Raw genomic sequence first — 12290 nt, 5'->3', positions numbered from 1 at the left:
CACAAACCGATGTCAAACTTGCAGAGGGAAGGAGCATGAGAAAGCCAAACATGTTTTTCTTTCTCCATTTTAGACTGAAAATTCAGGAGAAATGGTTCAGTGAACGCCTTGTGAACTGTGAGAAAAATGCATTCTGACATATTACTACAGAAAATATATTACCTTGCATGACACTTTATTCCACTTGTGTGGGTAGAGAGGAGCAGGGGAGGAAATAATGAGATAGATTGCTCATTGGGTCTTTATTTGCATAACTCCTCCAACTGAGGGAGTTTCTTTCAGAACATCCAATTGTTAAGCTATTCCTTTAGAATGATATTTTACACAGTCTCACTTTGACATTATGAAGATAAATATGTTTTAGATTTGACAAATCAAGAAAGAAGAGAAAAATGTGTTGCCATTCTCCACTAGACATCAACAAGCACTGACATTTTGGGGCTTTTTTTGCTTATTCGGGGGATATGGGTTTCACTACGAAGACTAGATTTCTTTGTCCATTCCTAATTGCCCTTGAGAGGGCGGTGATGGAAATTGTTCCTGAACTGCTGCAGCCCAAGTGCTGCAACTGCACCCACAGTGCTGTTAGAAAGACCCAGCAAAAGTGAAGGAACGGTGATATGTTTATCAGTCACGATGGTGAGTGGCTTAGATAGAACTTCCAGATGGTCGTGGTACCGTTGTGTGCTACTGTTGTCCTTCTTGATGGTAATGGTTGTGGATTTGGAAGATGCTGTCTAAGGAGCTTTGGTAACTTCCTCTTGTGCGTCTTGCATATGGTACACACTACCTTCACTGTACATCAGTGGTGGGAGCTTGTGAGTGTCTGTCAGTGGAGTGTCAATCAAGCAGATTGCTTTATCCTGGAATGTGTCAAGCTTCTTAAGTGTTGTTGGAGTTGTTCTCATCCATGCAAGTGGACAATATTCCATTACACATCTGACTTGTGCCTTGTAAATAGTGGAAAGAGTCTGGGGAGTCAGGAGGTGAATTACCTGCCGCAGGGTTCCAAGACTTTGTCCTGTTCCTGTAGCCATAGTGTTTATATGGCTAGCCCAGTTCAGTTTCTGGTCAATGGTGACCTTCAGTAATGCCATTGAATGTGAAGGGATGAGTGTTAGATCTTATAGGGTCTTACTGGAAATTGTTATCTCCTGGCACCTGTGTGGCACATTGTTGCTTGCCATTGTTCAGGGTGTCAAGGTAGTACGATGGTTAGCACTGCTGCTTGGGACATGGGTTCGATTCCCGACTTGAGTCACTGTCTGTGCGGAGCTTGGACATTCTCCCCATGTTTGCATGGATTTGCTCCAGTTTCCTCCCACAGTCCAAAGATGTGCGGGTTAGGTTGATTGGCCATGCTAAACTGCCCCTTAGTGATAGGTTAGAGTAATTAGCAGGGTCACTAAGTAGGAATAGGGCCTGAGTGGGATTGTTGTCGGTGCAGTCTTTTTGGGCCAAATGGCCTCCTTCTGCACTGTAGCCTTTCTATGATCCCAAGCCTGGGTGTTGCCCAGGTTTGTTGTATTTGGACATGGACTGCTTTACTATCTGTGGAGTTGTGAATTTTTCTGAACACTGTTCAGTTGCCACCAAACATCCCCACTCTTGACTTCGTGATGGAAAGTCATTGATGAAGCAGCTGAAGATGATTGGACCTAGGGCAGTCCCCAGAAGAACTGCTGTACTGATGTCCTGGAGCTGAGATGATTGGAGTAAATCAAGTTCACAGAATATAGGTATCTCTGATGTAGGGGACCTTTGGAAGAGCCCAAAATGGATCATTCACTCAGTACTTCTGGCTGCAGATTGTAGCAAGTTCATAGCACAAATGTGCCAGGGCATCATTGAAGATGAGGTTATATGTGGAGTCTCCTTCTCCAGTGAATTGTTTAATTGTTCACTACTATTCACGGCTGAATGTAGATTTGTTCTGCCTATTAGTTGCTGCAAATGCTATTTGGCACACAAGTAACCAGGTGTTATTTCTTCACCAGGTTGACTCCTCGTTTTTAGGTATGCCTGGTGCTGTTCCTAGCATGCCGTCCTGCACTCTTCCTTGAACCAGGGTTGATTCTCTGGCTTTGTGGAGTTGGGAGTATGTGGACACAACTAAGTTACAGATTGTGGTTGAGTACATTTTTCCTGCTGCAAATGGCACGACTTCTTATGGATGCCTAGTTTTGAGTTACAATTATTTTCAAAATCTGTCCCATTCATCACAGTGTTGGTGCCACACAATGGAGGGTATCATGAATGTAAACTCGGGACTTAGTCTCCATAAGGACAGTAAAGTGGTCACTCCTACTAATACTGTCATGAGCAGATACATGAGCAACAGGCAGATTGGTGAGGATGAAATCAATATGTTTTTCCCCCTTATTGGTTCTCTCTCTGCTGGTCGCAGACCGGGTCTAGCAATTTTATCTGTTAGGACTTTAGCTCCATCAGTAGCAGTGCTACTGAGCCACTCTTGGTAATAGACATTGAAGCCTCCTACCCAGGGTACACTCTGAACCTTTGCCACCATTTTCCCTTCTTCCAAGTGGTATTCAACATGGAAGAGTATTGATTCATCAACTGAGAGGGGAGGTGTAGGGGCAACTTGTGGTAATCAGTAGGAGATTTCCTTTCCCATGTTTGACCCAGTGCCATGAGACTTCTGGAGTCAATGTTGAGGACTGCCCAGCCAATTCCTTCTTGACTATATACAACTGTGCTGCTGCCTCTGCTGGATCTGAACTGCCAGTGGGACAGGACATACCCAGGAATAATGATGGTGGTGTCTGGGACATTATCTGTAAGATATGTCCTGTGAGTGTAACTATGTCAGGCTGTTGCTTGATGTATCTATGAGACAGCTCTCCCAACTTTGGCGAAGTCCCCAAGATGTTAATAAGGAGGACTTTGCAGGGCCAACAGGTCTGAGTTTACCATTGTTGTTTCCAGTTGATGCCAGTGGTCTGTCTGGTAACACTCCTTTTTATCAACTTCATAACAGTTAGATACAACTGAATGGCTTGCTAAGCCATTTCAGAGAGCATTTAAGGGTGAACCATGTTGCTGTGGGTTGAAGTCACATGTAGGCCAGACCAGGTAAGGAAATTAGTGAACAAGATAGGTTTTTACAACAATCAACAATGGCTTCTTGATGATTAAAATCCCTGTGGAAATCTTTGGCAAATATGCTTTTTAGGCTGTTTCGGTCTATAATTGCAAGCTTTACCCCAGTTGTTCGAGGAACAGGTCAATATATTACATTTTTTTAGTGTCCGTTACACACAATAGATTCCGGATGTTTTGCAGTGTGGATAGTGAACAGATACCAGTTGTTAGGCTTGAAAGGAAAAGGATGAGGTTTAAGTTTGGGGAAGAAATTAATCTTCCTTTCTGCATGGAAGGAGAGAGTTTGAGATAACAGAGCAAAGTATTGAAGGAGTGACTCGCAGCAGGTGAGCAGAAAGAGCACAAAGCAAGGGGCTGAAGAAATTCACGGATGCCATGTTCAGACATGCCCTCAATACATCTCCTTCAATGCTGACAATAACAGTCAATTGAAAAGCACCAGAGCCTTTGCAGCCATGGTTGATTTTCTACAGATGCAAGGGGTCATTGACTATACTTACATTGCCATCAATGGACTAGTAGAACGGGCAGTGGCTTTCATCAACCTCAGGGAATAGCACTATGTACATGTGCAGATTAATAAATACAGTTAATAAACACATGCAGATGATTAACATGTAGAAAACAGCATTCATTTATGTACACAGAGAGACACAGAAAGACACAGATTGCAAAATTAAAAGGCATCTATGTGACCCCAAGCGTGAGCACTGTGTACTATTTTTCAATCTTTTTTGGGTACTGTAGCATTGTGCTCTCCCCCCAACCCCCCACCCCGCACCCCCTGGATAATCCTGTGGAGACAGGCTGCTGACCTAATACCCCTTGACTGGGATGACTTTGGTGGATTTCCTCGAGGCACCTGAGGCTGTGAGGAACCCAGCATGGTGGGAGTCTCCTGTACAATGGGAGCATACCATCTGTCAGTGTGGGACTTGAACGTATCTATGCATTGGGTATCGCTGCTCCAAAGGGGCAGGTGAAAGATTGCCCCATTCGGAGTTTTCTAGGAGATACACCTCCCAGTGACATCAGTTGCTGCTTATCAGCTGCCATGAGGCCCAGTTGACCCTCCCTGCTTTCCTGAGAGGGACCAGGAGTTGGACGTGACTCCAGGATCCTTATCCCTCTCTCATCTTTGAGTTGTTGAGCTGATCCTTGATGTTGTACATAATCATGGAACAAAAGAAACCTTTGAGGTGAGTACACTGAGGCAAACTTCCTCATTGTAAACATTAGAATCATTCAGAGATGTGAACCAGACTTTGAACCTAACACCAGTCAATATAGAGACATGTCTTTCTACCAAATGTAGAAAAACCTTCCAAGTCAAAAACCATCAATGTTTCATTCCTGACAATTTGCCCATCTTCATGCATCCTCCCCTCCCCTCCCCAGCCCTCTTTCTTTGATATATTTTTATTAAGATTTCCTCCCATTTTTCCAAATAGTAGAATTAACCCTCAAGGGTTGGCACAGTTCAACACAATCATTTATTCGCAAATATTTTCAAAAAGAGACAAGAGAGCACCAACACAGTTGGTTCGGATTATTCATTATTCATTACAATGGCACCTCCAGAGATACAAACAATGAAAGGATGTTTCAGAGATGGGGAGAAACCAGGATAAAGCCATGAATACCTGGCATGATCTCGCACACCCTCGGCTTACAGGTTACTTGGGACAAAAACCTTGCAGGAGAAAGTCAGACAACACAGAACCCAACTTCTCGCAGGATGCAAAGAAAAATACTTGTTTAGGCTCTGCAGAAAACAGAATTACTCTTTCTCCCACTGGAAAAACCTTACCATCAGGAAGAAGCGGCGTCTTATTCAGGATAAATTTAAATGGAATAGCTCGGAAAAAATGCCAACATAGCCACTCAAAAGGCAATAGGCAGGCAGATCAAACACAACCTCTTTCAGTTCCTACCTAACAGTGACAATGCTGAGGAGGTGGGGCCTAAGTGCGGGTGGGGCTGTGACGAGGGGCGGCAGCTATGCACAAGTTTATGAAATGGGGTAGCTTTGCAATGGGGGAGCTCTGCAAAAGGGATGATCAGCAAGGAAGTGGTTGCCAAAGGAAGATTCTGCAAGTGAGGGAGATGTGCAAGTAAGGAGGGGCATTGAGGGGATCATGAGAGGACAGGGGCATGCAAGGGGATTCATCATGGAGGATCCTGATGCCTCGATGCTAGTGACTTGTTATTGGGGGGTGACAATGCTGCCGCCAGTGGTGAGGGGTTCTGATGTCCTAAGGGAGGGGGGTCGTGGATTGGGAGGAGGGCTCCTGGTTTAGTAGGAGCTCTGAAGTTGGCTCTGCTGGTGTATTTAGTCTCAGCCCTCTACCACTTCCCACAGCAGCACTAAGCTCCAAGCTCCCAGCTATCAAAAATATTGACAGAGTGCCAGAAGACTGCAGAGCTCGCCCAAAAGGCCGGTGCGGAAGACTCCCATTTTCATGCTGTTAGAACATTTAGACATTTTTGGTGGAAATTCTAACCTCGATATTCATCAGCGGAATGGGCAAGCTGCTTTCCAATACTCTTTTCTTCTCTGGTAAAAGCCCTGATTATTTCCTAACTTCAACAACAGTTGTACACATACATAAATCATCACTTACCTATGGTTAAGTAAATTCAAAATCTCCAACATAAATCTCTGATGTGCCCACTGCCTCCTCATTCAGCTGTCATGTTCCTGTGCCAAGGCTACCTTTAATATTTGGCCATGACCTCTTTTCATATCACAGCCTGCCTCTTCTGTGCCTAGATGTCAGGCCAATTCTGAGAGCTTCCCACCATCCCTTGAAGCTGACGGTCATCTCCCCTCCTGCCAGTGATTAATTGGCCATTATGTATATTATTTGATGTCTTTCAAAGTGCAGGTGGGGGGGGCATTGTTGAAGTCAGTGATCCATTGACTTTCGAAATGAATGCCCACGCACCACCGAGGTATGTAAAAATCTGCCAAGAAACAGTAAATATTGAATGATAGGAGGGTGAATCCAGGAATATAAGGTTAGAGGAGATCATAGAGATGCTGGGATATGAGGTCTTCGTCTTGAGGAATTTGAAGATGAGGACAAATCTTAATATTGATTTTCTGGAAGAAGAATTCTTCTAAGAATGTGTGATAATATAAGTCTCAGTATAGGTCCTGACACAAATCTTAATCTAGATGACTTCTTGAATAATGACAGTTTTTAAACCTATGAGAAGTTTTGCAGCATCTTTTGCAGAGCAAGTGAAGAAAGTCCATAGATTTTCTTTCATTATGTCAATTTTCACCCTTACCCTCACATACACTCCAATATACTTGGCTAATGTTCCTGCAAGAAATGGACACATGCTGAAGCCACTAATGTTCCTAATTCACATATGGTCTTTGATAATTGTTGCAATGGTTGACAGTGATCCATGCACATTTGTCATCCATGCGCAGGCACTCGCAAACGGAATTATGAGATAGCATAAAGGGTCAAGAACTTGGAATATTTTCCCTCCCCAAGCCAATTGCAGCACTCCCAACAATACTTCAGCTAACTACTATCGTGCAACCAGCCTGGTATCAGATATGTACCCTGGACTATTTTTGGTCATCAGGACCAGTTATTGAGCTGTGCGTCTCAGTGGCCAATGCACTAGAAGGTGACCAATTTGTAGGTCACCTCCAGATTCACCATTCAATTTGGGATGGCAAGTTGGTTGAAGAAAAGGGAGAGTTAATCAGCAACTTTCCCAGTGCCTGAAATGTGGGAGTAAATGTGCTGAGGTGAATACATCAAAAGAGGGTGGAGTGGAATGGCTTTGAGAATATACCGAAAGAACCGGCAGTCACATCTACAACCCAAAGATTGTGAGAGGCGAGACAAAAAGTTGTTGCTGAAAAGGCAGGACACTGCCTGCAGATGCCGTAGGGTTAGTGTTTGTCCCAGGATAGGGCTCAGTTTATCGTACAGCTGTGAATTCCAACTGTGCAGCCACCTCCTCCAGGTGATGTTATAATAACCGCATTGCCCTTGGAATGTTGCTCCTAAGTGCCCATAAAATAAGTTTAATCCACTTCCCTCTGCTGCCAAGCGCATTGCTCTCATTGCACAGAAACTGCTTCGGGGAAAAACAGGAGGAGGTGGCAACACATTTGGGAAATTGCCACAATGCATTTTTGTCCAATTTTTCTCACTTCTTGCCTCCAAATCAACTTCCACAGGCCTTGCAAAAATTCTCCTCTCTCACCTCACCCACTTGTTGGTTATCTTGGAATATAATTCAGTAAAAATAGCAGAGAAGGAACAGCAGGAAGCAATACAGTAATATGTCCTATTTTTACAGAATTTTTATCTCTTGTTCCTTTCTTAGCCATCGAAGTAACAAAAGGTGTGATTGGAATGCTAATTCTACAAATAGTACCAGATGTGAAATGGTACTTGTATTCAAAAGTAAAATAGTGCGGATGCTGGAACTCTGAAATGAACACAGAAAATGCTGGAAATACTCAACGAATTTGGCAGCATCTGTGAAGAAAATAATAGAATTAATGGGCGGGTTTTTCAAAACTGTAAAATCCTGCCTGAAGTCAGTGGACCTTTCCATGGCCTGCCTCTCATACCCTCCGATTCTGGAATGGTAAAATTCTGGCCAACATTTCAGGTCTGTGGCCTTTCATCAGGACTCAAGACCTGTTATCTGCATTGCTACCTTCCTCAAGATTATGAAGAGAATCATAGTGAGCAAGAATTCCTTTTGCGTTTACTGTTGTGGCTTCACCAATTTGTTTTCTTCATTCTATATCTGATTAATCTCAGAGCCGTGCAGAAATGACAACTGTTCCAAGCTTATAAGATGTTTATTTTCAGTTCTTTGAAACATCTCTTTCATTACAAGATGTCACCACATGTGTCCAGAGCTCAGGGCTGGAATTTTCTGACCTCTCCCGTGGCTGGGATTATCTGGTTCCGTTGCTGTGAATGGAGATTTAGCTGAATGCCAAATTCTCTATTCTCGCTAGCAGCAGTAATGAGACAGACTAGACCAGGGAGTTCCAGCCCAGGTCGTCTATTGAAGCTTCTGTTAACTCTTGCTCTCAAAGGCTTCAGCCAACCTTAAGCTATTCAACACAGATTAGTGAAGAGACTAATAAAATTGCATATGTATCAATTAAAGTTTATTTATTAGTGTCACAAGTAGGCTTACGTTAACACTCCAATTAAGTTATTGTGAAAATCCCCTAGTCACCGCACTCCGGCACCTGAATTTAGTATGGGCAATGTACCTAAACAGCATATCTTTCAGACTGTGGGAGGAAACCGGAGCACCCAAAGAAAACCTACGCAGACTTGGAGAATGTACAGACTCGCATCGGCAATAACCCAAGCCAGGAAGTGAACTCTGGTCCCTAGCTCTGCAAGGCAGCAGTGCCACTGTGCCGCAACCATTGAACTCCTGAGTTACAACCCATATTTTCCCCTCACTAGGGAATCAAGGTAGTAAATAACAGATTATGTTTTTAAACACAACTATCCAGAAAGAAAGGCTTCCTAAAGCAGTCATTATCAAAGCTAATGCCTTTGCAGTTAAAACCTTGACTAGGATTTTGTCGGACCAAGAGGGGATTTACCCACTGGTCAGAGAACCAGCAGGTAATTCTATCAGCCCGAAAGGCCCAGGGATCTCAAGAACTTAAGCGGATATCGTTGGGTTTTCCCTATGGTGAAAGTCACTGGCAGTGGAAGCCCCATCTGCTCAGAGCTGCTGGTTAATCAGAGGTTGGCAACTCTTGGTAGCTGCCTGCCCCTGCAGGAGTGGCTGCCAATAACAGTGCATGTACCAGAGGTACTGCATTATTCTCAGACGCCAGCTCCAAATTGAGTGGCGATGAGTATGCAATCATGAGGTAGGAATCATAGGAGAGGAGTGGGGAGAAGAGTCAGAGGCAAGAGACCTGGTTTGGTCCCCTCTTCTCAATGCTGAGTCCATTGATCAAGTAGAGAGTGCATGAAAATGATGGGCGCCCGCTCCCTCCATTCTCCACGATGATAGAGTTTACTGGGTGGCCTTCTGAGGGTGCAACATTTGATCCTTGAGCCAGCAATAAACTGTAGAGGGCTCAGGGATAATAAGTGTTACTTGGCTCATTAATCAGCCTAACTGAGATCCCTCCGCAGTGACTGACTTTATTGGGAAGGTTTTGCCACCACCAATAGATTGATGCAGGACCTATCCTGTGATTAAGTGTGCATGAATGCCATGTTGTCCATTGCAACAGCCTGCATTTAATCCAGCCCCTTAAGTATGACTTGATTACTTTTGACTTAATTGACCTTTCACAAAACAAACTAAAGAAGTGCAATTAGCACTTTAAAATATGAATCAATCTTTCTCAAGCTTCATATTTTTTACTTCTATTTATTCTCAAGATGTAGGAGGTGCTGGTATGGTCACATTTATTACCAACCCCTAGCTGCACTCTGACGTTTGGTTCTTAAAGATTGTAATCCTTGTGAAATGATGCTTCCCTACTATTGTTAGTAAAGGTACCCTTTGATTAAAGGGCTTCTCAGTCCACTGCACATCAAAGCATAATGTAAATCATGGACAGATTGTTTGATAGAGCTGGGAGTGCGTAAAATTCCCCTGTAGAGTTACTAGAAGCATGCAGTCGGACTTAGCTCTCTGGCTGGTTTCCGTGGGTATGGGGTTAGCAGTGATTGCAAGCATAAGGCAATTAAAGCACTGCTACAACAACCAGCAATTTTCTCAACAGCAAGGGACATTTATCCATCAATACATAACTGGTGTGCCTACACAAGAAGAGATCCGTGTAGTCTGTGCAAGGTTCTGTGGGAGCTGTCATGATGCCTTGATACTGTTGCAGTCCAACAATTCAGATCATTTGTTCCATGAAGAAGCCTTGAGGGCTGATTTGTAGGAAACATGGGATATTGTCTTCAAAATTAGTTCATTACACCTTGAAGCTCCAGGTCACTGCAGTGAGATCCACGTGACCACCAAGTGTGTTTTTTCAGCAAGCCATCAGGTAACTAGATCCAGAGATATCCAGAGAGAATTCAGGTGAATAATATTGTGCTACGTGCCAAATATTGTCCAACAGACATTTCAGGTGAAGGAGGATGGCACTTATCAGGCATCTTCACTGAGAAGAACATGGAAAAACAGAAGAGAATACCAGCCTTTGTTGCCTGTCCCTTGTTACACTTGGGAAGTTACTCTTCTTGAGCCACTGCAATCCATATGGTGTGGATGCACCATCAGTGCTGTTGGGTGGAAGTTTCATATTTTTGATCCAGTGATAATGAAGGTATGGCAATGGTGGCACAGTGATTAGCATTACTGCCTCACAAAACCAGGGAAACGGGTTCGATTCCTGGCATGAGTCACTGCCTGTGTGGAGTCTGCTCGTTTTCCCCCAACTTGCGTGGGTTTCCTCCAGGTGCTCCAGCTTGCTCCCACAGTCTGCTGGTTTGGTGCTCTGGCCATGCTAAATTCACTCTCATTGTACCCAAACAGGCGCCGGAGTGTGATGACTAGTGGATTTTCACCGTAACTTCATTGTAATGTTTGCCTTGGTGATGGGGATGGCGGGAATGGGGAGTGGGGGATGGGGGGAGTGGTTTCCCTGCAGGTGATTATGTTCCCATGCAATAGCTATCCTTTCCCTTCATAATGAGGGGGATAGAATGTAAAAGTAGGGTGGTCTTGCTGCAACTGTACAGGGCACTGGTGAGGCCGCAGCTGGAGTACTGTGTGCAGTTTTGGTCGCCGCACTTGTGCAAGGATATATTGGCTTTGGAGGGAGTGCAGAGGAGGTTCACTAGGCTGATACCGGAGATGAGGGGGTTGAACTATGAAGGGAGACTAAATAGACTGGGTCTGTACTCGTTGGAGTTTAGAAGGATGAGGGGGGAATCTTATAGAGATGTATAAGATAATGAAAGGGATGGATAGGGTAGAAGTAGAGAGATTCTTCCCACTTAGAAAGGATAGCAGGACTAGAGGGCATAGCCTCAAGGTAAGTGGTGGGGGGGCGGGGGGTGTGTTTAGATCACAGTTGAGGAGGAACTTCTTTACTCAAAGGGTGGTGAATCTCTGGAATTCTCTGCCCGTTGAACTGCTGGAGGCTACCTCGCTAAATATATTTAAGTCATGGGTAGATAGGTTTTTGACAGACAAGGGAATTAAGGGTTATGGGGAAAGAGCGGGAAAGTGGAACTGATCCACTTCAGATCAGCCATGATCTTATTGAATGGCGGGGCAGGCTCGAAGGGCTAGATGGCCTACTCCTGCTCCTATTTCTTATGTTCTTACGTTCCTATGATGGTAGAAGTTATGGGTTTGTAAGGTGGGCTACTGAGTGCATCTTATATGTAGCACACACTGCTGCAACTGTGCACCGGTGTTGGAAGGAATGAATGTTTAAGATAGCGCGGATGCAGTTTCAATCTAGCATGTTGCTTTCTCTTGGATGGTGTTGAGCTTCTTCAGTGCCTTTGGAGTTGCATTTAGCCAGGCAAGTGGAGTCTATTTTATTACATGCCTGACTTTCCCTTATCTTGGAGAATCTTTGGGGAGTCAGGATGTGAGTAACTGGCTGTAAAATTCCTAACTGCTGACCTGCTCTTGAAGCTATAAAATTTATATAGTTGATCCAGCTCAGTTTCTGGTCAATGCTATAACCCCCTAGGATGTTGATGGAGAGAGTTATAATTATGGTAATGTGGCTGAATGCCAGCGGGGGGAAATTTGGATTTTCTCCTGTAGAAGAAGGTCATTTTGTGGCACTTCAGTGGCATAAATGTTATTTACTAATGATCAACCTGAGCCTGAACGTTATCCAGATATTGCAGCTTATGGACATGGACTACTTCAATTTCTGACGATTCAGAAGTGGTACTGAACACTTGCCAATGTCTCTTATTCTGACCTTATGATAGCAGGCATTAAGGACAGGCAATCAATGCTGGCCTAATCAGCAAAGCAACTTGGCAAGGTTTTGATGAAGGTGATGTTGCCTGTGGAGATACCCTGGGGAACTCCTGCAGTGATGTCTTTGGACTAAAATGATTAGCCTCCAACAACCACAACTGACATGTGTGAGATATGACTCCAAATTGTAGCGAATTTCCCACTAATTCCCATCGATT

This window comes from Carcharhinus amblyrhynchos, chromosome 4, assembly GCF_965287045.1.
Source record: "Carcharhinus amblyrhynchos chromosome 4, sCarAmb.v2.hapA, whole genome shotgun sequence".
Lineage (NCBI taxonomy): Eukaryota > Metazoa > Chordata > Chondrichthyes > Carcharhiniformes > Carcharhinidae > Carcharhinus > Carcharhinus amblyrhynchos.
The sequence above is the reverse complement of the archived record's forward strand: the minus strand, read 5'-3'. Positions refer to the sequence as shown.